Source organism: Aquila chrysaetos, chromosome 15, assembly GCF_900496995.4.
Source record: "Aquila chrysaetos chrysaetos chromosome 15, bAquChr1.4, whole genome shotgun sequence".
NCBI lineage: Eukaryota > Metazoa > Chordata > Aves > Accipitriformes > Accipitridae > Aquila > Aquila chrysaetos.
The window spans coordinates 17,422,714-17,446,199 of NC_044018.1; the positions used below are offsets into that span (position 1 = coordinate 17,422,714).

General features: G+C 40.7%; 1 long non-coding RNA gene across 4 annotated transcripts in view; it reads left to right on the forward strand.

Annotated features, from left to right (window-relative positions):
• Positions 1-23,486, forward strand: part of LOC115351179 — a 161,621-nt gene that overhangs the window by 28,283 nt on the left and 109,852 nt on the right. The window contains exons 3-8 of one of the 4 annotated variants that reach the window (XR_005934007.1): positions 776-885; positions 1,768-1,854; positions 3,407-3,514; positions 5,639-6,492; positions 9,456-9,721; positions 13,131-13,639. This is a non-coding gene — a long non-coding RNA (uncharacterized LOC115351179). Of the gene's footprint in view, positions 1-775; positions 1,855-3,406; positions 3,515-5,638; positions 6,493-9,455; positions 9,722-13,130; positions 13,640-23,486 lie in introns of all 4 variants that reach the window. The other 3 variants (XR_005934009.1, XR_005934006.1, XR_005934008.1) reach the window with 3 other exon arrangements.

Here is a 23,486-nt window from a genome sequence, read left to right on the forward strand (position 1 = left end):
GGACTTCACCCAATTAAAAGTCTTGAAAACTAAGTGTTGCTTTTACTTATGGAACTTTGGTTTAAATATTCGTGGTAAACTTGTCTGTGAATTTGTCGATGTGTAGAAAAAAATGAGCAGGAATTACTTCAGCTTTTATTAAGCTAATTTATTTAAGTTATAATTTGAATCTAGATATGTGGATGCACAGTTAAATTGCTTTTTTTAGATTTCCACAACATATTTCCTGTCATCTGAAGTCCCAGTTTATGATGAGTAAAATCCTACGACAATTGTTGAAGAGGGCTCTGGTTCTGGCTAGTTTCCAGTTTTGAGTATTATTAAAGCTATTCAGGAGTACACCAGTTTTTGCATTTTTTTTAGATTGCAGCAATCTTTGAAAGTGTTCAGAGTTTGGGGTGTGTTTAGCTGTTCTCTTCATTGACCAGATAGAAATGGTTCGGATGTTTCCAAAATTCTGGCAAAAGTGTCATTTTTAAAATTGAGAATTTGCATTTTACAACCAGTTCTGGTAATTATAATACACCAGCCTTAATTCTCCCTGGAAATATGACGTGAGTCTTCACTTCCTGTCTTAAATTTGTATTGTGTAACTCCATGCAATTAAGGCATGGCTGGCGTTATGCCATTGTTCGTGGGTGAAATGACTCCTATGTAAATACTTCATTTTGTACCGTTAATTGGCAAATGGTATAGAGTGCTTTGGGATCCATCTGGAGAAAAGTTACTGCATATGCATATGGTCATTATTACTGTGTTATCTCGTTCCTTTAAGATACACAACTGCTTTATTATTTGCTGAGCTCCGGGAGAGTACTTGGTCCTGTACAGATATACAAGGAGAAAATGCTACTGCCCCATGGAGCCTACAATAGACTTGGCTGAGTGAGACAATAGGTATTGAGCTGTGTGAAATACACGGGTTGAATATTCACGTTTCTTATTAACGGAGATTAAAAAATCTCTCTATAGCATTATGATTAAGATGCTTTGTGGGAGAAATGCACTGCAAGTGAATGAAAAATGAGGAGAAAAGTAACTTGGTGAATAACGAAAGAGAGAGCAAAGCCTAAAAGAGGGGGGGCAGAAAGATGAGAATGGGAGGAGGATTCATGTGGGGCATTTTAGAGATAGCTTGGAAGGAGGGAGGAGAGGTTGAGAAACTTGTGCTTTTTGACAGATATGATAGAGGTAGGGAAGGGAGTAGTAAAGGAAGATAAGCGGGTACAGAACAAAGCACAGCAGTGATTTTAGCATTGTGATTTGTACTGGGAGATGTGGTTGGTTGCATAACTGGGGAAAATGATGACTACTGATGTCTGGGGATGCAGAAAAGATGGAGAGGTGAAGACGAGCTGGTGAAGAATAAAACTGCATAAGGTGTAGTTTCAAGAGTCTATGAAGTACAGGAGATTGGATATCTTTTTTTTGAGAAAAGAGAACTGTTAGTGATAAAGGAAATTCAGAGGTTGATGCTATGATATTGTAGGAACAGGTGATGTGAAATTTCAGTGAAAGGGGAAGAAGAACTGAGATAAAAGGCTGGGTTTGGAAGCGTGTAAATGAAAATGTGGCAACCATTTCAGGAGCTGCCATTCATTAATTAACTAATTTATTAGTTGGCTTTAAGCTCGGTCAGACTTTCTCTAAAGCTGGAAGATTCAGCCACGCCTTTTCCTTAGAAGTAAAGTAGGAAAAATCTCCTACTGAAAATTTTTTTATTAAATTTTTTAATGGAAGATAACTTTTTTCCTCTGTTGCTCAAAGGTTTTGCTAAAATTGAAGGCCCTGATCGATAAGACGTTGAGGATTCTGCATCTTTGCAAGCACATGCAGTAAGAAGGCATCTTAAAAGTAAGATACCAAACCAGAGCTTGATAGAACTGAGAACCATTCCTGGTTTTCCTTAGGTGTCTGTTGGGGTTTTGGACAGGTCACCATTTCTGTGTCTCATTTTTTCATACTCAATGAACATAATAGTTTATTTCTGACTTCATTCATCTGTTTAATGTGTTCAGGATATGAGCCCTGGAAGATTTTTGTCTTGGTTTTAGCTTACCTCATCAAGAGATTGGCAGTTCCGCACTTGATTTAGCTCTGACTCAATTGGAGTGATGCTCTTGAGGTGTCATTCCATCCTTATTGGCAAGACATGGATCAAAGGGAGACTGTATTCCAACTGGATACCTCACAGAGATGCCTGTGTTATATACGGTCAGTTCAGATCTTACTGTGTCTGTGCAATGCAGAACATAAATGGGAATACAGTCTTGGAGTGTTTAAGTTCCACAACCCTAATTTAACTTCTCTTCATTGGCTGCGTATGCAGTCAGGTCTGAAAGCTCTGGATTGTGGATGATCTGAAGGGGATGCTATTCTCTTGAATTTGAACACTACACTGGTTGTGATATCTAAGTTAGCCATATACAGGTTGAATATGATCCCACATCAAAACCAAAATGATACTGATATAGTATGGTAATCTGAAGATTCAAAATTTAAAAGGCAGGCTATTGAAATTGTTATCAGATGTTGTGTCTGAAATACCTCCACTTCTCTCTGGAGAGAAGAAGGGTTGGCTGTGGCAGTTGCATGGTATCAGTTGTCAAACAACCTTTTAGCAGAAACCACTGTATAAAGTCTTTTTCTGATGTGAGGGCCCACACATGAGACTTTTTGTAAATATAGAAAACACCATTATTCTTAGGAGTAAACTGTATCTTGTGTAAGTAGGCTGTGTTGATTGATGTGGAAAGCTTAAACAAATGAGAAGAACTGTTTAAAGTATGCAGTTAAATTCACTTATATTACCTTGATTAATGGTAGGTTTTTTTTATGTATCAGATCATTTTGCACTAATTCAGTACAACAGTGTCTGCCTAATAACAATCAATAGTAAATGATTTCCTGCTTAAATATCAATTGAAAATCAGTGATTTCCTGCTTCCAACTGCACTTAGTGTCAATCATTGCACGTGGCGCCGCTCAACACAAGTGATTTGTCTGTTAACCACTTAACGTATATATATTTAAGTCTGGTTTCACCAGGCTAGACTCTGAGACATTACTTGTGTTGAATTGTAGATGACTGGTTTCAGTGCAAGTGTCTCAGTCCAAATGAACATGCCATTCTGCTGGAGTGAGCACCTCTAGACCTGGCCCATGACTTATTGGATCAATGACTAGGACAATCCTGAAAGGTTTTTTAACTCCTTAGTAGATGAATTAAGTGTATGAAACTCAAATCTACTTTAATGATTTCATTCTGTGCTTGAGGAATGTCAAGGCTCTTACTGGAAAAGCTGACTGTGTCAAAAATGGGGCAAAGAGATGCTGGTGAAAGGAAAGCTCGGAACTATTTTTCACGACTGCTCTTTCTTGTGATGCTGTGTTATTTTGCTTCCAGTCCATTTCTTCTTGTGAAAGATGAACCACAATGGCTGACAAAATCATAGCCACAAGGCATACTTGAGGTGGCATTCTGGGCCGGAAAACCATCTTGCAGTGCTGCATAGTACGTCATCCCTCTTTCCATATGTCTTTGCTTACTAGTGAGGATGAGTAGGTGTTGAAGTAGGAGGCACTACCTGAATCATCTGAGGGAGAAATAAATTGCTTGGGTAGGCAATTGCCCATCATCCTATCTGCAGGTAGACAGGTACCCTACTTTTGAAGTGCTCAGGTGGCTGTGTGTTGAGAAATGTATTTCTTTTGTCTGGCTTTGTTTTCAATTTCAGAACTCCCTCTCCTAGATGATTACACTCCTTGGAGGAGATCGCTTTGTTAGTCTCAAGCGAGACAGATGCTTTGGCTTGAGCTGGTAATAGTGCTGTTTGGGGGCTGACAAGCTGGGTGAATTTGCAGTGTGGTTGTATACATCCTCTTCAGTCACCAGTGCTGTGTGTTTAACTTCTCAATATGTTCCATCTGTGGTAGCTAACGTGGGTATGGAATTTATGACTGCAAAGACTATAACATACCACAATACAGGAGTGCCTCTTGAGCTGAAATGATGCTTTTAATCAGTACATTAAATGTTGTAGTTGATTGACAGATGGCTTTTTCTATTTTCTGGAATGAATGTACTCTAACTTAATTGTAACAAGGATATCACATCTTGTATAACACCTTTCATGCTAACGGGTATTACAGAATTTTAAAATCCATGTGCAAGGAACACTTCATGCACCATGGAAATGCAACCACCTTGGGTAAAATGCAGAGAATTTAGGGAGAGAGAATGTAATTACCCATGCTGGAATTTGGCCAGCACGCTGAGATTAAAACCCCTAATCTTACAAAGAGTACCATGGGATCTCTAATGACCACAAATGGTCAGATCACAATTTTATGTCTCTGCCTATAATGCTTTACTACAACAAGGGTATTTTTGATTGTATAGTGCATTCATTATAATTATGCAGCTAATTTTATTCTCATTGTAATTTCCAATAATAAAGTTAGAAAAGTGCCACTAAAATGTATGAACAAAACGGTATGACATGATATTATGTTAAATACATTTTGGGGGCATATTCTGCTCTCATTTATATTGGAATCTTTCTTTGAAGCCAATGGAATTCCTCCAGATTTGTGCTGGAATAACTGACAACAGAAGTTGTCTTTCCAAGAGAGCATTTTTTATGCACATATATTGTAGATATGTTTGAAAAGTTAAATATTTATATTCTGTCCCAATATGGGAGAGTCTTTCTTCTTTTATTTTTAAAACCATAAAATTGTTAACAGACCCATGAAAAAAGAGTATTACAGCTCTATGTCTGTTGGTTAACCTTCACCACAAAAATTGATCTGTGGGAATTTCTCACAGTGTAACATACTGTATCCAATTCCATAGTTATTACTGTAAACCTATTAGTGCCACCTGGGTTTGCATATCCGCAATGCTGTCCAAGTGAAGACAGATTAGCTCTATCACATGTTATGCCAGAGGGACAGCCTCACGAGGAGTCTGCCCTCGGGGAGAAAAAAAAGGGCTCAGACCTTTAATGAGAATACAGTGCTTTATAATAGCATTTGGTGGCCTAGAGATTTTCTGTCAAGTCATTTCAAATTAAATTGGCAGCCTTGCAGTGTTCAGCCCATATGAGTTTTTGTGCAGCATATATTGTTAATGTTAAACCAATTCTCACATAAGATCAACAGAACATACAGAGGCAATGTTTGTATCAGTCCCTCTTTTTAAAGTCTGGGCCTTTATAAGCTACTGAAAAATGCTTTTTCCAGAGCAAAATTTAACTTTGGGCTGAATTATTCATGTGTAAATTCAGACAATTTATTTGTGAAATTATTTGTAAATAATTACATTTCTCTATATAGTGTAATAATGAAATTAGTACCAGTCTAGCAGTGAACTGAATGACTTTGTTACCAGTTAGTGTGACTCCACTCCCACTCCCTCAGGCTGACTCCCACTGAAAGGGTGAAGAATTTACCCCTGAGAACTCCATTTATTTCTGATACTTCCAGGACTTTCCTTTTTTAAAATGTATCATCTATGTGGTATTTTAGGCCTTCTAGTGTCTGAAAATTTAAAAAGCAGACGATACTTGAAGATAAATTGCTATCATCACGCAGGAAGTTTTTTACTTAAGATTTTCCCATATTTTTCATTCAGGGCTTAGCCTGAAAAGCAGACATTGGTATCCTCTTTCTGTGAGTATTGATGGATTATTTTGGGGGAGACTGGGGCCCACATCCTCAAAAGTAGGTAAGTACCACGTGCGATGGAATTCAAGAAGAACTGGGCAGCTGGATAGCTATGAGGATCCCACTTTGCATTTCCAATTATGCAAAGTCCTAAGAATACCTGCAGGATTTTGAAAGTTCACAAGCTCTGTTACATTTAATGATAAAGGAAGTAGTTTTGCAATTTTTAAGTGTAGCGCATTAGCTGTCACTAGTGCAAGATAATACTAGATGAAAGTTTGCTTTCTAGCTGAGCAATAGGTTTTGTAGAGAGGAAAGTCTAACGCACTGAAATGAGTGAAGAAAGGGGCTATTTCTGTGTTTCGGAGCTACAGGTTATTTTAGTCCATTATTGTACCAATATCAGATAAATAAGATTGGTCATGTAATAATAAAAACAGGTTTTGTTTTTATTAAGAAGCATGTATTTTCCACATTTTTCCTGGAAGGCTACTAAGATCTTCCATCCCATGTTCGGTATGTGCACATTTGTAAATCAGGCATGAGTGATTACTTCTGTTAGAATTATCTAAGGAAAACTGAAGCACCACAGTCATGAAACAAGTTTGTATTTCCCTTTTTATTTAATATAATCCTTATTTTGGGATACAGTCCAATACTGTGATTTCATAATATCCCCTAACCTCTGTATTCTGTTTTGTAATTGAAGGAAAAGTGATGACAGAAAATCTTCCTAATGTGATCACATTCTTATATGTAACTGTAAAAAGAAAAATCCAAATCTTGCTTCTTCAAATTAGAGGAGTAGGTCCACTGCATTTGGTAAGAGATTTACACTGCCAGAGCAAGCACGACTTGATCCTGTGTGGTGTAAGCTAATTTTTTTCCTATTTGCTAAATGTGTAGTCTAACTTCAGTGCACGTACCTTGGGCAGAATTTAGTTCAATCTTCTTAATTTGCAACACTGGACCAACCAAATTCATCTGCACTGCAATTCCATTGACCTCTTTGGAGTTACTAAATAATTGGATTTGACCTAATATGCTTTTCACTGAATGCTATCTTGCTTTTCGGGGAGGTTAACACAATAACCATTTTCTATTTCTGCACTCAAACATGAGCATCCTTTCTTTTTTTTCTTTTAATTCCTGCTACAGAAAGGAGAGAAGACAAAGTGCTGCTGTAAATAGTGCTAAATACCTAAAGGGTATCCACAATTGCCTTGAAACCTCACTTCATTAGTTCATGTTGAAACCAATAGTAAAATTCTTAGTGACATTAGGATGGCAGGAATTTTCCCACTGTTGCACCTGGCTATTTTTGTAGTCAACTGTCCTTCTGTAAAAGTGGGGTTCAGATCACATAAAGGTGATATACTCTGAAGGGTCCTGTTTCTTTCCATTGACAGTAGAGGAATCTTAGGTGATTAACTCCAAAATAGCTAAAAATAGAGAAAAAAGAGCCCAAGTTAAACATTAAAGTACCTTGCCACTATCTCTAGTGGTGCCTTTGAAGTTCAAAAGCTAGGAGTCAAATTCTTCGGTGTGCCTTGAACAAGCCGTGTCCGATACGGGAAGGTGGATAAAGCCAGGCGTCTCTCTGAGGCTGCATGATCTGGCTTAAGCTGAATATTTTGGCCTGAATCCATCTATCATCATTTCATGAAGTGAATCTTGGTAACAGAGTAAGAGGATGCACGAGCCTTTCTCTGTGAAGTTCGTGATCTTGATTATGTGTCTTGATTACGTGTCTTGACCTTGAAATGATGATATATGCATTAAGGTTTACTATGTGTAGGCAACACTGGGCTTACATAAAATGCTCACGTGCTAACAGTTTTTTGTTTGTGCGTAAGTATTTGCAGGTTTGCGGCTTTAAGGAACAAATTCACACTGGCAGTGTTAGTAAACTTGTGTTTTCTGAGAAATAATTGATCTAGGAGGACATTGTATTGAATAGGATTTTAAGTGCCTAATTTGAAATGTATTTCTATGTGCCAGAATCAAATATGTATTTAATAGATCATACAAGTTATAATCAATTGATTTGATCAGTTATTCTTAAGATTTGAGATACTGGGCCTAATTCTACTTTCCTAAACCTTGTGTGGTCTGACTTAAACCGTATAAGATGCATGTAAGGTGTTATTTCCACTTTACAAGCATCAGTGTTCGCACCTGATGAAGAACCTGGAAAATAAGGCCCTAATAGTAACGTGCCTTGCATCTGACGCAATACAGATTGTGTGTCCACATTAGCAAGCAGTGCAGACCAATAGCAATGCATCTGCAGAGAGGAACTGTCGGTGCTCTGGACCTGGTGCCCATGCTGCGCACATTTCAGGAGGGTACTTCAGGCTGATGCTAGTCAAGTCCCATGGAACGAATGTCAGTAATCTAAGTGAGTAAATTAGGGCTCTTGGGAACACATCTTTCTGGTTTAGCTCTGAGACCACCCTGCAATGTGAGCTGAAGTGCAGTAAATGGGAATGATTGGGAGGTTCGACTCAAAAGAATCCTTGTGATCCCAACTAAAGCAGTAATATAGATGCACCCACATGGAGTGATTTGTGCATGAGAGTTGCTCACTTTGTTAAGTGACTGCTTTTAAATCTTAATTTGCTTTTCTCAAGACTGTATTTAATTATTCTGCCATCACTAACCCATTCAGGAAGAGCCAATGCAGGTGTGTGGTTCCTGAGAGCATCAACCAAAGGATTCTACCTCTCTGGCCTTGTTGTAGAAGTGTATCAGCACAAGCAGATTAACAGTGATGATACAAAATGCAGCTATGTGATCTGAATGTCCTTACTGAGTAGGTTTTGATTAGCCAGTCAGCGTAGTAGCAGATTTTAAATAATTTTTTTCTCCTTGTGAGGTGTAGTGGTATGCCTTGGTTCACTGAACACATCCCCGAACACATCACCCTTGAATATCACTAATACACATACTCTGCATGGATTGCAGTGAGGCTTGTGGTACTTATATAGATGCAAACCAGGAAGAACCACAAGGTGGAAAATAAATTTGAAACCATATCTTGCTGAGGAGTGGTACTGCAACTAAAAAAAAATCCAGTATAGAAACTAGATCCAAACACATTGCTGATTATTCCTCTGCAATTCTCCTTTAAAACTTCTGATGGTCTTTAAACTGTTGTACTAATGTTTCAAAAGAAATGTAATTTTACAGAGTGACTTGTCTGGGAATAGAATGAGATGGAACATCTGTCCTTCTGAACTGTTGGAATTGCTTGGCTGAAGCAAATGTAAGATGAAAAAAATGGAGATAAAAAGACAGTTGAAAAAAAAATAGGACTTGTTAATCTTTTCTCTAAAACACATACTAAACTTTTCAAGTTAAATTTACTCATACTATTTCCTGCTATTTTATATTACTACATCTTCCCACATAACAACTGGGTTAAAAAAGGAAAAAAGTAAAGCTGGTTTCATTACTGGGATAATAGCATATGCTAGGACAATTGAAAAAGTCTGATGCATTTTCTAATCACAAAATACAGTTTTATATTTTAAAATGATGTGAAGGAAAACATTTTATGATCTAGACTCTTGTATCATATTGTCAGCATCTCAGCTAATTATGATGGTGAGCCTTATTTTGTTCTAAGCTGGCATTCTAGAAAACACACCGGAATAAACAACCATTAAGCCTTCCATGCCAGAAAGCACTTTTAAGACTAGTAAAAGGTAACATTGTCTTTTTTAAATGTTTTCGGCAGCTAGTAATCTATTTTCTTGGTGTTCTGTAAACCCTATTATCAGGGCTGCAGATTCCTACACATGACCAGTCTTCAGTAGTGAACAAAAATGGCATCTAAATCCCAAGTGACACTCTTAAGTACTTGGCAGCAGAAGGGCTCTTCTGAGGAAGATTAAGTTAATGGAAGCATTTGGGTAACATCTGCATGACTCTTCGTCCTGGTATGGCCAACTCACACTGCTGCAACACGTGACGGAGGATTTCTTCGATTATCACTTAAGAACAAAACTGGCTGAAGTTCCTTTCCAGGCATTCGTCAGACTGTAACGTATGTGTGAGAGTATGTATGTGGTGTAAACAGGCACAGTTATAAAGGGTGGCCCGTACGGGCTTCGAAGAGAACTTAATAAAAATCAGATTACTCGTTTAATGAAAAGTAAAAGAAATTGGGGGAAGATTTGTTGTTGTAGCTGCTGTTTATTTGTCTTATTTACAGCAAGACGTACTGTCTTTTCCAGTCAAGTGCTGCTGCAGGCACACAGAGCCTCGTTAATACAGGCGATTAATGCACTTGCCCTTCACCTCTGTTGACCTGGGTTTAAATCTGTTATTTTGTTACAAGTTAGAGGAGTTTATTGGCCTTTCTTTAGCCCCTAGCTGGTGCCTTTCCACCTCGTAAAACCACTTCACAATTTGGCGTAAGTGCTGTTTTCTGGTGTGAAAAGACCCCGGGGTTGCAGCAGGAGGGAAGAGGCAGGTCACGGCCGAGGGACAGCTGCGACGGGGCGCGGGGAACCTCGCCCAGGGACTGACTGCGTTGGACTGGTCTCGCTTGGTTTTGCAAACTCCCGTTTGAAATCGGGGAGAGCCTTGCTTGTCCGCATAATGCAGCGTTGGTTTCTGTGCCTAGGTTGAACAGAAGTTACCTGGTTTCATTTTCTATAGGACTAGTATTAAAAGAAGGATGGGGGGGAACAGGAAGGAGTCGATTATACCAGTACTGAACAGCATAATTTATATTTGTGTTGAGATTTGCTGGCAGTAAGGACCTGGCAGAGCGGAATAGAAGTCTTAAATTCTTTGAAAAGGTTTTTATTCTCTACTGGTTATTCCCACTGCTTCAAGCCTCCTTTCCTTCAAAGTCCAACACTGCTGTCATCAAGAGGTGATTTTCATCAACAGCTACAGGGGGAACCTACAGACCAATGTAAGCTCCATGGAAGTGCCTCCTCCTCTTTATTTCTGGCTAATTGGAAAATCATCTTGACTTACTAATCCAAGATTTGGAATAAAAGGTGACAAATTACTGCAAGTTTGTAATGAGATCCATCCTGACAAAAGAGAAGAAGCTCAGAAATTTTTTTTTTTTTTCCCATTGAAAAGGAGTGTTTTACAGGAAATTGGCATTTTTGAGAAGAAAGCCTTGGAAACTGAATTTGAAATTTGTGTATATGAACAGAACATTCAGCATTTTGGGCAGTTATACAGAAAAATAAAATTTGAAGAACATAAACCAGCCTGAAATTAAAAAAAGAAAAAACACTTTCAGAGTTTCACAGGAAAGAAACAAAAATGAAGGCAAAAACCTTGCATTGGCCAAACTCTGCTATCAAGTTACCATTCAGGTCTGAGCGCTAGAGAAGTGTAATTCAGATCTAGTTGCTGAAATTTACTGTCTTTTTCCTTAGCTTCAAATTCTAACATTACCATAAGAGAAGTCAACTAGTTGTTAATAATTTCCAGAACCTTATTTCCAGAAAGTATTCATTTTCTGCAAGGTAAGTATTCCTAGAATTTCCCCAGATTTTGTTTAGGTAAAGGAGGAATAGTTTTTCACTGCAATTACTTTTTCTTTAATCTCTTTCAAAGGAAAGGCACTGGCAGGCAAAGATTGGTTTTGCCTGCAGATTTTATCTTTGAATGATGTTTTGTGTTTTAGGATGTGGTAGACATCCACTGTAGAACAGCACACTGGTTTCAGATGTTCTTTCCTTTTGTTGCTGGTTACCAACATCTATCTTTTTTTTTTTTTTTAATAATGCTGTTGCCCCAGCAGAGCCATTTGGAAAGAGACAGTGAGAATCTGCTTCAGGGCAATGTCAGCCAGCTTAAAGTAAAGAGCTTTCATTGGGTTAAATTAACCTGCTAGCCTTTGGAATGAAGAGGAGCTCTGCGTGGGGGCAGCTACCTCCTTCAGAGGGATGGTAGCAACCATCTGAAGGGGGGACCCTCTAACAGCAGTTTCTTCAATGAGGAATTGACCACCACTTGTAAAGATTTTCAGTGTTTATACCTAGAAGTTGCTCCCACTAATGACACTGTTTAATGCGTCATCAAATTGCAGTGCTTCTCTGGGTGGTAGGGCTCTGGATACATCACAGGGCCATGGGTTTTCCAATTAAATGTGCAGTGAATTTAGAAGTTTACATTTCTTGAGAATGAACAGATGAGTAGATGAGTCTTCTTCTGAACTGGTTTAGTAAAAAAAAACCAAAAAACCCCACACTGTATTAATAGCAGATTTTATTTTGTAAACTTTACTAAACTTCTGATCCTACTGACCTACCCACTTCAGCAACTGGACAGAAAGACAAGAAGACTCTGTTGTTAAACCAGAGCCTGTTCATCACATTTACAGGAGTGTCAGCATGGAAGCAAAGCATTTATCTGGGACAGTTAGGTGAGGAGGGAGGCGTGAGAATCAGTGGGGCTTGTTGTGAAGCCAGGCCCTCCCTCAGTCACAGCCACAGTCTCAGCCCCAGCTCAGAATCTGCACTTCTGTGGGGGGAAGTTTAAAATCTCAACTGAGTTTCTAGGCTTTTAGTTTGGTGAATGAAATGTAATAATTTATAAGCCCCAAACACCAGTGTCTGGCAATAGTGTGTGTTGGCATTGGCCTGAACACCTTGCAGATGAGCTTAGATGGTTGTTGTTCTATAGAAATGCTGAAGACCTGTCATGAACTAAAGGGTGTTCATTTACAAAACAACACCAACCTCGTTAATCTGTCAAAAGCTGCCTTAAAACTGGTGCTTTTCAGTTTCTGATGGAATATGTTCCCTGGGCCAAATCCTCAGATGCTGCAGACAGTTGTGCTGAAGTCAAGCAAGTGATGGTAGTTTGCAACAGCTGAAGCTTTGGGTGCCTGGGGGTGCATATGTGTATTGTATGTGGCCTGGATATTTATTGTAGGGCTGAATTGCATGCAGGGGTTCTGATGGTGGTGTGCCAAAAGGAGAAAGAAAATTCTCTTTCCACGGAGTGCTGTCAAAATCCTGCTTTTGTACTTTGAATCATCAGGGCTCTAGCTTTTAGGCTTGCAATTGTTTAAAGATGTCATAAATATTTCTGATATTCTGTTAAATGCAGTCTGCTTTGATTACCAAACCTTGCTTGAGTATTGCACTCAGGGGGGTAATGATAATATTGATTTACCTAAGTATAGTGTATAGTATATCAGTGTTATCAGGCGTGACTTTATTTTAGTAGAAACTTTACAATACAAATCTAATCTGATAGTTTTATATGATCTCTGGCTCTGGATGTTGGAAATAGGTTGCAGCTTGTGTTGTAATGGTTTTGTTTAACATAGCACAAGGCTTTTCAAAAGCATTTGGGGGCTAACCTTTGCTCAGGGTTTTGTTCTTACCCACGAATGGCCATTTTAATGATGACTCAACAAGAAACTGAAACATTTCAGAAACCTGTTGCGCTAACTTTGATATTCTTGTTTGAAGGTCACCCTTTTAGAGGCAGTGAGCTGTGTCATACAGTCTGAAGGATTCTGGAAACTTGCTGCTGAACAGGATTTAGAGTGGCTTAGGAGCAGAAAATATCTTCTCTTACTTGCTGTCTGTTGAGAAGCGACCCTGCTGAAACTCCTTTCTTGCTGCTACTCCTAACATACCCACCAGGGAGAGGAAACTTTTGCCACAAGCCCTTCAGCAGAGAGCGGATCCATTGGGGTCTCAGTTACATGGTGCGGTCTGGTGCCCAGTTTAACTTTGCTTCGTCTTTCCAGCGGTCCCAGAACTCTTCAAAAATGTGGGTGGAGATGCATTACACATGCTTACTATGGTTACTCGCCATGAAAAACAGTATGAACGGCCAACACGGACTCCAGGTGGTGGATCAACATTAATCATAATAGACCCAGGGGCAGACGATTGGCAAGATACCACAAGAAATGGTTCTACATCCATCCCCTTGAACTCTGTTTCCTCCCATTGGGGACAGGGATATGGAGGTAAGTGGCAGTGCCTCCATCTTCTGTTTCCAGCTATCATAAACCATGATCTGCTGTATGCCTGTGACCTTTTGTCTGCAGGAAGAGGGTGCACAACATAACCCTCTGGTAGAGTAGACTTAGAAAATTTGTTTTTTTGAAAGCTTTAGTGAAAACGTAATAAAGATAGCCTGTCCTTCAAATTCAGTTGGGTTTAATAGGAACAGCTTTTAGAGGGATGGCATGTTTGGCAGCTCACCTGCCTAAAAGGCCATCTAGGTGATGAGCCAGAAAGATGCATCTTTTCTCCTCTTTCCTCTCTTCCTCACTCATCTGTTGCATATATTTCTCCTCATCTGAAGCAGAAAGGGAAACAATGTGGATATGGAAGAGAAGCAGGAGCGTTCAACATGTTTGCAGTGTGCTCACAACAGGCCTGTTGTGTGAGATACAAGTGCTGAACCAACTAGCAAGAGAAGAAGTTTGGGCTTGTGGTTGGCCTTGTGGCCAAGCTCTCTAGCTGGCGGAGCAGCTGCAGAGGCAGCCGGGGCCGAGCTGGCTGTGAGGAGATGGGGAAGTAGATGGGCTCTGGCCAGTGCCCATCCCTCCCCCTTCCCTCAACGCAGAGTTGTGCAGGGAGCTCTTTTGCTCAGAGGATGTTAGGACACAAGTGGTGCCTCCACTGAACCACAGAGAGGAACAGCTACCAGAGTTGCTGAAATAGGGACTGTTAGATGCTGTGAGAGTTTGCTGCACTTCTGGAGGATTTTCTGCGCCCCATCCTCTTTTCGCTGGAGGTCTGTCTCTCTCCTGTCTGCATCTTCCGACTCCCTGCAGTCCTTTCACTTCATTTTTGCTCCTTGTCTGCTCCGTTTTATCTTCAGCTCTCCTGGCCTATTTCTCCTTACATCTTTCCTCATCAGTCCCTTGTTCCTTTCAGTTCCACACCCCCCACTTTATCTAAACCCTGTTAATTAAGAAACATGAAATGGACCTCCTCTGAGGTTGTTTCTATCACAGTTTGCTGGTTGTGTTACTGCCTTTCCTCCATCATTCTTTGTTTTGGCTGCGAGAGCTCCAGGCAGGGCCTGGCTGCAGCTCTGTGTGTACAGAGCCTAGCAAGACTGAAGGCGCTCCGTTCTCAGTAGTCCTTAGGCACTGATGTTGTAAGCAGAATTAATAGTAATTTGAGTGGATGCAATTGCCAGTGTAGCCACAGACTTACAATGCAACTGTGGGAAACTAAGTCTCCCGGTGTCGTTGATTGGTATTGGTAAAATAATACTTTTCTTCTAGCCTTTAAGAATACATGGTTGAAACTAAATTGGATTTTTAAGTCTCTTTCACCATGAATAATCTTCTGTGTGATTAGCAAGACAAGTTAGGTATGCAGTTGTTTTTAAATGGTAAATTTTAGGCTTACCTGTCTGCTTCTCAGATGTTACATGATTCTGCAGTGTGATTTGCAGCTCATGCATCCACATGTGTACACAAACACATTCACATTTCAGTTCCATTGCTGCTCCTCCTTTGGAGGATCCCACTGGAAAACTGCAAGAAATAGGCATCTGGGAAAAGACTGTTGCAACTTTTATATCCTCCCACCAAGTTGTATCTTTTGTACCTGCACAGGAAGGGAAAGAATAACAGTGGAGACACGTGTATATACGCGTGTTTGTGTGACTAGCACATGTGTGAACTAGAAACAATGCAATGGTCAGAGCTTATTGCTGTTGCATGAGCCCACTCAACAGTGTTACAGATGTGGAAAAGTGCAATAAGAGTACTGCAGTGTACGCTGTAATCATACTTGCATAGCTCAAGGAAACATAGTGCATCATATTAATTATGGATCACAAATATATTTTGAGATCCTCTGATTAAAGACAGTAGTGAAATACAAAGCATTGCAACAGAACCATGCTAATTTTCAGGGTTGACTGGGAGACCCTTTGTGGCTGAATTAATTTTGCAATTTAGTAAGTTAACATACCCAGCACAGCAAAGCTCATGCATCACAAATTGCAATTATTCAGTGTATTTTGACAACAATATATCTATTTTAGTTATTTACAATGCTTAATGACTTCCTAGTAGTTGTTCAATAGCATCTCTTTTATGAAAATCAATGAAATCTTATTCATAGAGGCTGAAAGGCGTCAGGCATATGGGGATGCTGGGCAGAGACGAAGGTAGGGGTCCCTTTCTTCTCTCACCTGCACACTGCCTGCTTGCCACTGCTGTCTAACTCAGCCTACTGTCTCTTCTCAGAAGTGCTGGAAAAAACCCTGAAACCAGCACTGTGGCTTGATTAGGGACTAGTTAAAAGAGAGACATTTTTGTATGTATTGCATGGTGCACAGACAAGTGTGACTTGTACTATGCTATTGTTGATGATTGCTTGATAGTGGCCAAATACTAGATGAAAAGATGTTTTCTCTGTAAAGCAGCATTTACAAGTTTGGAAATAAAGTCATCCTAAAGTAAAAGTAAAGATCTTTGGTGTCTGACAGGAGGTAAATTTGCTCAGATGAGACGGATAAGGTTACAGATGACACAGCTTTCAAATATCAAATTGTTTGTCATACAGGTATTAGTATAGAAAACGCTTGCTGCTAAGTACAAAAAACACCTTACAACCTAGCAACCCAGTGAACAAGAAGGTCTCCTAAACGTTGTGATATGACTCTGTCTCAAGGTGGTAAAGGGTCTAGAGCACAAGTCTTATGAGGAGCGGCTGAGGGAACTGGGGTTGTTTAGTCTGGAGAAAAGGAGGCTGAGGAGAGACCTTATCGCTCTCTACAGCTACCTGAAGGGGGGTTGCAGTGAGGTGAGTGCTGGTCTCTTCTGTCAGGTGGCTGGAGATAGGATGAGAGGAAATGGCCTCAAGTTGCGGCAGGGGAGGTTTAGGTTGGATATTAGGAAAAATTTCTTTACTGAAAGGCTTGTCAGGCATTGGAACAGGCTGCCCAGGGAAGTGGTGGAGTCACCATTCCTGGAGGTATTTAAAAGATGTGGCACTTAGGAACATGGTATAGTGGTGGGCTTGGCAGTGCTAGGTTAACAGCTGGACTCAATGATTTGAAAGGTCTTTTCCAACCTAAATGATTCTATGATTCTATGTAGTTCCCCTTTCTTGGCCTGATGGATCTGAAATTCTCACTCTCAAGATTATCATGAAACCATCTGTATTCCCTTTGAGCTCAGCACATGGGATTATATCCTTTTTTTCTGCCCAGCAGTGCAGCATCTCCCCAGTCCCTCCCACCAACTCTCCTGGCTGTCCTGCATTCTGTATCTCTTGCTATTCCAGGCAACCCCAGCATATATGCCTTGTACGTGTGCCAAAGCCAAGAGGTTTTGCTGTTTCCAGCATGCTGGTGGTTGAGACTATTTTCTCGCTGCTTAACACTTCACTGGCATTTGACACTGAGGGCTTTGCCGTTCGGTGCACATCTCCTGGTAGTACAGAGCAGGTAGCGCAGGCTGTTTAACATGTCCTTCCTCACGCTGGACAGACGTCTCTTTTTGTGGAAGGGAATTCCCACCCTCTTCTGCTTTCACCAAGGGTCTGTGCTGATACATTTGTCCTTCTTCCACCCACAGGGAAGTCAGTGCTTCCCTCGCCAACAGGCTCAGCCTGATGGTTGCCTTGTGGCCATCACCTTGTCCTGAAGTCTGGTTATCTTGACTAAATCCAAAGCTTGTCCACAACCAACGTAAGTGTAAAATAGAAAGTAAAGCATGCCTATGCTAATCATTTCAAACTGCAGGCTTAGCTAGGCCCTAAACCAAGTTAGGTCCAGTACTAGTCAAGTTGTTAGGAGACTGTACATACTCACACAATCCGTCTGTGCTGCTGTCTGTGTGGGTGCACCTCTTCCTCCACCAAGAGAACATCCAGCAGGCTGTCTCAGATGGTCTGTGGCCGCTGAGCCTCCCCTGTAAAGACCAGAAGACTTGAGAGAGATCTGTAAGACTAGGAAAAACTCTAAAGAAGGTATTTGAGTATGAGTGTGCGTGCGATAGACCTCCGGCATGCTTTGCAGCCTGAACCTCAGCTTCTTCTGCGGGACACCGCAGAGCAGTTGGGATTCGTAAATTAAACCCAAGTCCAGTGTAGACATTAAGGCTTTATGTAGCTCTGCTTTTGCATCCCAGAGGAACCTGCTGGCGCTCTCACCTTCTTTCTTGTTAGTACCACTGTTTATATTTTGGGGTGTATGAAGGGGAACAGCCGGTATCTTGTTTTACTGTAGCGTGAGGAAAATCTATTTAAGTGCCTGAGGAAGGAACTGCTGGTTGCAGGTGTTCACGAGAGATGTGTTCCTCTTCGCCCCTGTGCTCCTGGAGGGGAATTCAGCAAAAAGGACCTGCGTGTGGAGCACAGTCCCCGACTTCCCCAAAGCTATATAAACACAGCAGAAACGCTGGTGGGCCCTGGTGCACCGAGGGTGTGTCCCCCCTTGTAAAAAAGAAAAGAGGTTTAGATGACGTGCTCTGTTTATATATGTCAACCTGTGAAATTTTTACCCTTTTTTTTCATACATAGTTTGTGCTGGATGTTCTTGGTTCACATGTAAGGATTCGTGACTCATTTACTGAAATTTTCAAGACGATGAGCAGCAAATAACAATAGGTGAATAATGAATGAGTAACAGATAGTAGTCCAGCACGCGTATCACTAACAGTCTGCTGGCATCTCGCAGGCTGTAATTTGCCCACTTAAGCTCTGACCTGGTAAAACCCTTGAACACGTTTAGAAGCATATGAATAATTCACTAAAAATATTTTTGGTTGCTTTCTTAAAATTAAACGTGTCAGTAGTTCCCTGTGAAGATGATGTATTTACTCCCATGCTTATGGGCACTGCATCAGGCATCACTCTTTCACATACTCACAGAAACGCTTTATCTCTGGTGAAATATGTCACCTCCTTTCTTGAGCTGAATGCTTCATTCCTCTCACTCACAGATCTAATACCACAGTGAATTAAATGTATTGATGAATCGGGACTGAAATCTACAGTGAATATGATTGCTTAAAAATAATTCCACCAGACGTAGTTTAGAGATGTCATTTTCTGTGGGCACATATGCTCTATGTATAGGTATATAAAACAGCGTGTGGGAATGCGATGCTATTTAACTCATAAATGGAGAGCAGAATTTTATTGGTCACAGTAAGTATTTGTTCAAGGAAAAGAGGTGGAGGTGAGAACAATCCATATGAAAAGAAAGCACGTTAGTACCCAGAACACTGAAAATATTGTTCAAGGACAGTTTATCCTTGTGGAAAATATGACCCCCTGTAAGGCTGCTGAGTCTGTTTGCAGATCTTTTCAAAATAGAGTCCTTGCATTTGCCATTTCAGTTTGTTTTGGCTGTTGGTGTCCAAACTACATTCCTAGCAAATTGCATGAAGTGCTTATTCCATTATTTCTATTGTTATGTTTCTCAATAGCATGTGGTTATCTTGAGCTAGTGTCATGCTTTAGTACATTAGCACTAAAATGCACTGACGATCTTGCAAAGAGAGTGTAGGGCTGCTGACATTGAACTGGTACCTTGTACCTTGTCTCTGGAGATTCCTAAACCAGAGGTTGCTTTCAGCTTAAAATGAAGAAAGGATATTTGCATTTCTTCATAATCTGGTCTACTCTTGTGAAACCATGACCTGTGCCAGTTCATATACATTCTGCTCAAACTCTGTCCAGGTGCCGGGATTTGCTTGACTGGTCCTAACTGGTTTTTGGATGAGAGGTGTTTTAATCTGCTCTGAATTTATATTTTGCATGGCTTCAGTTTTCACATAATGAGCCAGCTTTATCTGTCATGTGCACAGTTCTGCTTTCTGCACGTCCCAGTTCATAATTTTGTTACATGCCTTTTGTCCATAGAAAATAAAGGAATCGGGGAACTGAAATTGAATTAGACCCAAAACGTGCTTGAGTTTCCTGTTTTTCTTGTATTAAAATACTTTTTCTATTGAGACCCAACAGGCGGCAGTTTCCTAACCACAACCACAGGGACTGCGAGAACACCCTGAGTTTTGTCACACAGCACAGCGAAAGGGGCAGATCTGGAAGCGGGCTGGGGATGTGCCATGCAGAGCAGCGCGGGGAAGACACCGTCCCGCCGCACTGGCAGCTGCCCTGCCGCTGGTGGACAAACGAGTTATTTTTGTTCCTGGACACTGGCAATGACTAGGTTTGTGGTTCACCCCTTGTCCAAGTCAGATGTCATCTCTCTCTTTCATCCTCCTTCCCTGCTTTTTTTCCGCTGCCCATTCTTTTCGCTCATCTAGTCTTTTTTCTATCCTACCCTACTCCTCCTTCTTTCACTCTGCCCTCATTTTTTCTCCTTCTTTAGTCAAACAGACCTACCGAAATACAAAGCCTGACCTCTCCCAAAGGCAGGGGGATTGTCCTTTTTCTTTTTAAATTATGCACCTGCCTAGATGTTTTCACCACGTAATTGCTATAGTCACTATTGGGAACACAGATAGCCCCTTTAATACAATCACTAAAAGCCTTTTGATTTAAAACGATGTCTTCAGTTTTATGGCCTTTCTCTGCTTCTGGTGGTATCTTTCTGCAAAGGCTAAGTGGAGAGACAAAAGAAAGCAGCGCAAGACCTGCCTCCAGCAATATTTCCACAGCCCTATTACTAGGGAGGGCTGCTCACACTGAGGTCACTGCTAGGAGAGCTCATCGCCAAGTGCAAAATACATTCAAAAGTTACTTTATTATAAGATTAACAGCTCTATCATGAAAACCAGCAACACTCCCGGGCTTGTGGGAATCAGTTCTGCTGCATTCCAACCCGGGATGTCCTTCTGAGACTTCTTTTTTTTTCTGTGGAAACACTCATAAATTTGACCATGGTACTTGGAGATGAGCTAGACCCATTCGAATACAGTCCTTTTGAATCCACCCTCTCTCCCTCCTTTGTCCCAAGAAGGAGGTACCCTCTCTCCAAGTCTTACATCCCTTAGTAAACTAAGGGATATTTTAGATACCGTGCTGTTTGTTTTGGATTAAGTGGCACTGTTCAGGGAGTAATGTCCTCAGTGTGAATGGGAGGAGTAGAATTTGTAGTTCCTGTCTCAAGAAAAAAGATACTTTCACAAAAGATAAAGAAGCATTTTTATGCATGTGTAGGAGAGGGCGGCCTGCTACAAGATCTGAATTTTGGGTACCTCCCAGTTTAAGGGAGCTATGGTTTGGGCATTGATAAAAAACCCTATTCTTAATGGTAATAAGAGAAAAAAAAACCCACAAACATGATTATCTTACATTGCAATGATTTTATTTGTATTGACAAATTATTTAGTACAGATTAATTGGATCCTTAATTTAGACACTAATTTGATGATCTACCCAATAATGAAATAAAGGCTGTTGACTATCCATTATCTCATATAGAAGACAAGCACAGTGTTATTGAAGTGATTTGCATACTTTCTGAAGTCAAACATTAATACAGGCATGCCTTTCCCAAGTTTCAGCCCATCATTAAAGCTCTGTGATCTTCTTACACTAACATTTTGGTCTAAGCTTTACTGCATAGTAAGATAAAACTTCATTACACAATTAGGCAAGACATCATTGCTGTGTTGAATAATCATTTTCTGAAGGCACTGAATGCAACCTTTAATTAATATTTCATCTGTGGCCAGGTTTAGTACCTTGAATAAGCCCTAATAATATTGCCATCTCCCAGCTTTCTTAGAGATGTAGTTTTGAGTCTGTTTGCTTGTTTGCAATTATGTCTAAAATTAACTGTTTTAGTTATAAACCTAAGAAAACAAGGAGGACTGTAATCTTCAAATGCACACAGAAGTGGGCCCTGCACTGGATATTTTAATGCGCTCGCTCTCATTATTTTTGCACCATGTCTTCCTTACTAACTTTTGATATGGGCTATCACTTTCCTCCTTAAAAACCTCAGGATCACAGTTCAGTTTGAAGGCTGTGTGTGTCGATTGGACCTGTTGTTATCGGGGCCTTTTTTACCAGCACTGTTTTCCCCTGCTGTCAAATCTCCCCCCACCTATTCATTCCTCCTGCTTAAGGCCTGTTTGACACTGTTGTAATGACCCCCCTTGGGAGATGTACAATTGGATCTGTAAGTTCCCGCATGGCTCCTGCTTTTTAATGTTTGCTCCTGAGTCAGCACTGTATGCATGGCTGACTGGAATAGAGTGAAAATTTGAATAATATCTGTTCTCTTCCCTGGATTGTATTGCTGTTTGGTTGCAGAGAAGAAAAGCACCTCTAAAATGCTTCAGGAATCTCACACTCTCACATACAATTACACTGTAGTGTTTTGGATGCCTAATCTTTCCATATATCTTAGTAGTACCTAACCTTTTTTGTTAGAAGGAACCTGATTTTCACTGGAGCTTTGTGTTAAATATAACAGATGATATATTTTTTTTTTATCACATAGCAGCACCCCTGACGGACAGTACAGGCTCTGCTCCAAGTTGCACTTGGTCATAAAATATGTGGCAGCATGAGGCTAAACTCATATGCTGGTAGAATAATGATCTCATAGCTAGACGCTGGGGTAAAATTAGCTTTGGTCAAATTTACATTTTACAGCAGGGATGAATGCTTGTCCCCTGTGTCCTAAGAAGGGGAAGTTATTTTGGGGAATCTCTGGATTCCACAAATGCTTCTGGAGTTCAGAATCAACTGATTGCTTTCCTATAAACGGAGTGTGGGGGTTAATGTTTCTTCCGCTTTAGCCAGCCATGATGGGTTCAGCTCTACTGTCTAAACTACACGCAGGCTTGTATCCTTACATCATGTGTTGATGATTCTCATTCTGCCATATACTTTGGCAGGGAGTGATGCAATCTATCAGAAACTCTAAGCAATTATCTTCTTTTGGGCTGCATACCCTTGGTAATCCAGGTAGCAATTACCCAATCTGAATATTTGGCAAGTAGTTTGTAATCCCTGTGGAGATAGCATATGCAAGCCTGGCTCTGACCTGATTAACTTTTAGTTCCCTGACTTTACCAAGCAGTACTGAACACCTAAGGGGAACTAGCATGTTCCCAGGTACCTCTGTCCTGAACAACATCAGTAAAAGCTAATCATCCCTTCTGGATTTGGTGTTCCCTTTCATCTAGGGCTGGCTGCATCCCAGGTGGGTGCAGCTTCTGGCAACATGCCCTACAACGTAGGTGTTATTCTCAGAACAAAAGTAGAGGGCTGCCAGATGTCCAGTGTCACCTGCCCTAAGGAAATTTTCCTTCCAAATCTCTGAGTGGATTGTTTCACCAGGTGACTGTGCTTGTTGTTGCGGTCTGCTGATGTGACCATGTGACAAAATGCACTGCTTGCTTCCGTGTTCAAGGGAAGTGGAATTTAACTTGCTTAGTTGTATTTTGCAGCTGCAAAGAAGGAAAAAAATAGAAGTAAGAGTACAGTACAGGATGGGCCAGCATGTGTCTTACTTCCTGCGTTCTGGCAGCACTCTCAGGGAGGAGGGACACGGCACCGTGGCAGTGACTATGGGCCAGATCCTCAAGAGTTCAAGAGCTGCATTCAGGCATGGAAAGAGAGCTAAAGTATTAGGACCATTTTAATCCCTAGGTGCCAAAGAGCCTCGAAGACAGAAGGCTGTTCAGTTCATAACAAATTGCATTCATTTCATGGTGTTCCCTTTTCCTGCTTTTCAGGGATGGCTGTAGATGGCCTTAGAATTTTCTAATTGTTTTGCAGCGTTTTTGAACAAGCTTATCCTGTGCTTCCTTGCATGCTGGCAGACTTAAGTGAGATAGAAACATTACTTGAGGGCTAACTTCCTGCAACATCACCTTCTCGTTCAGGGCTCCAAACTTTTCTCACAAA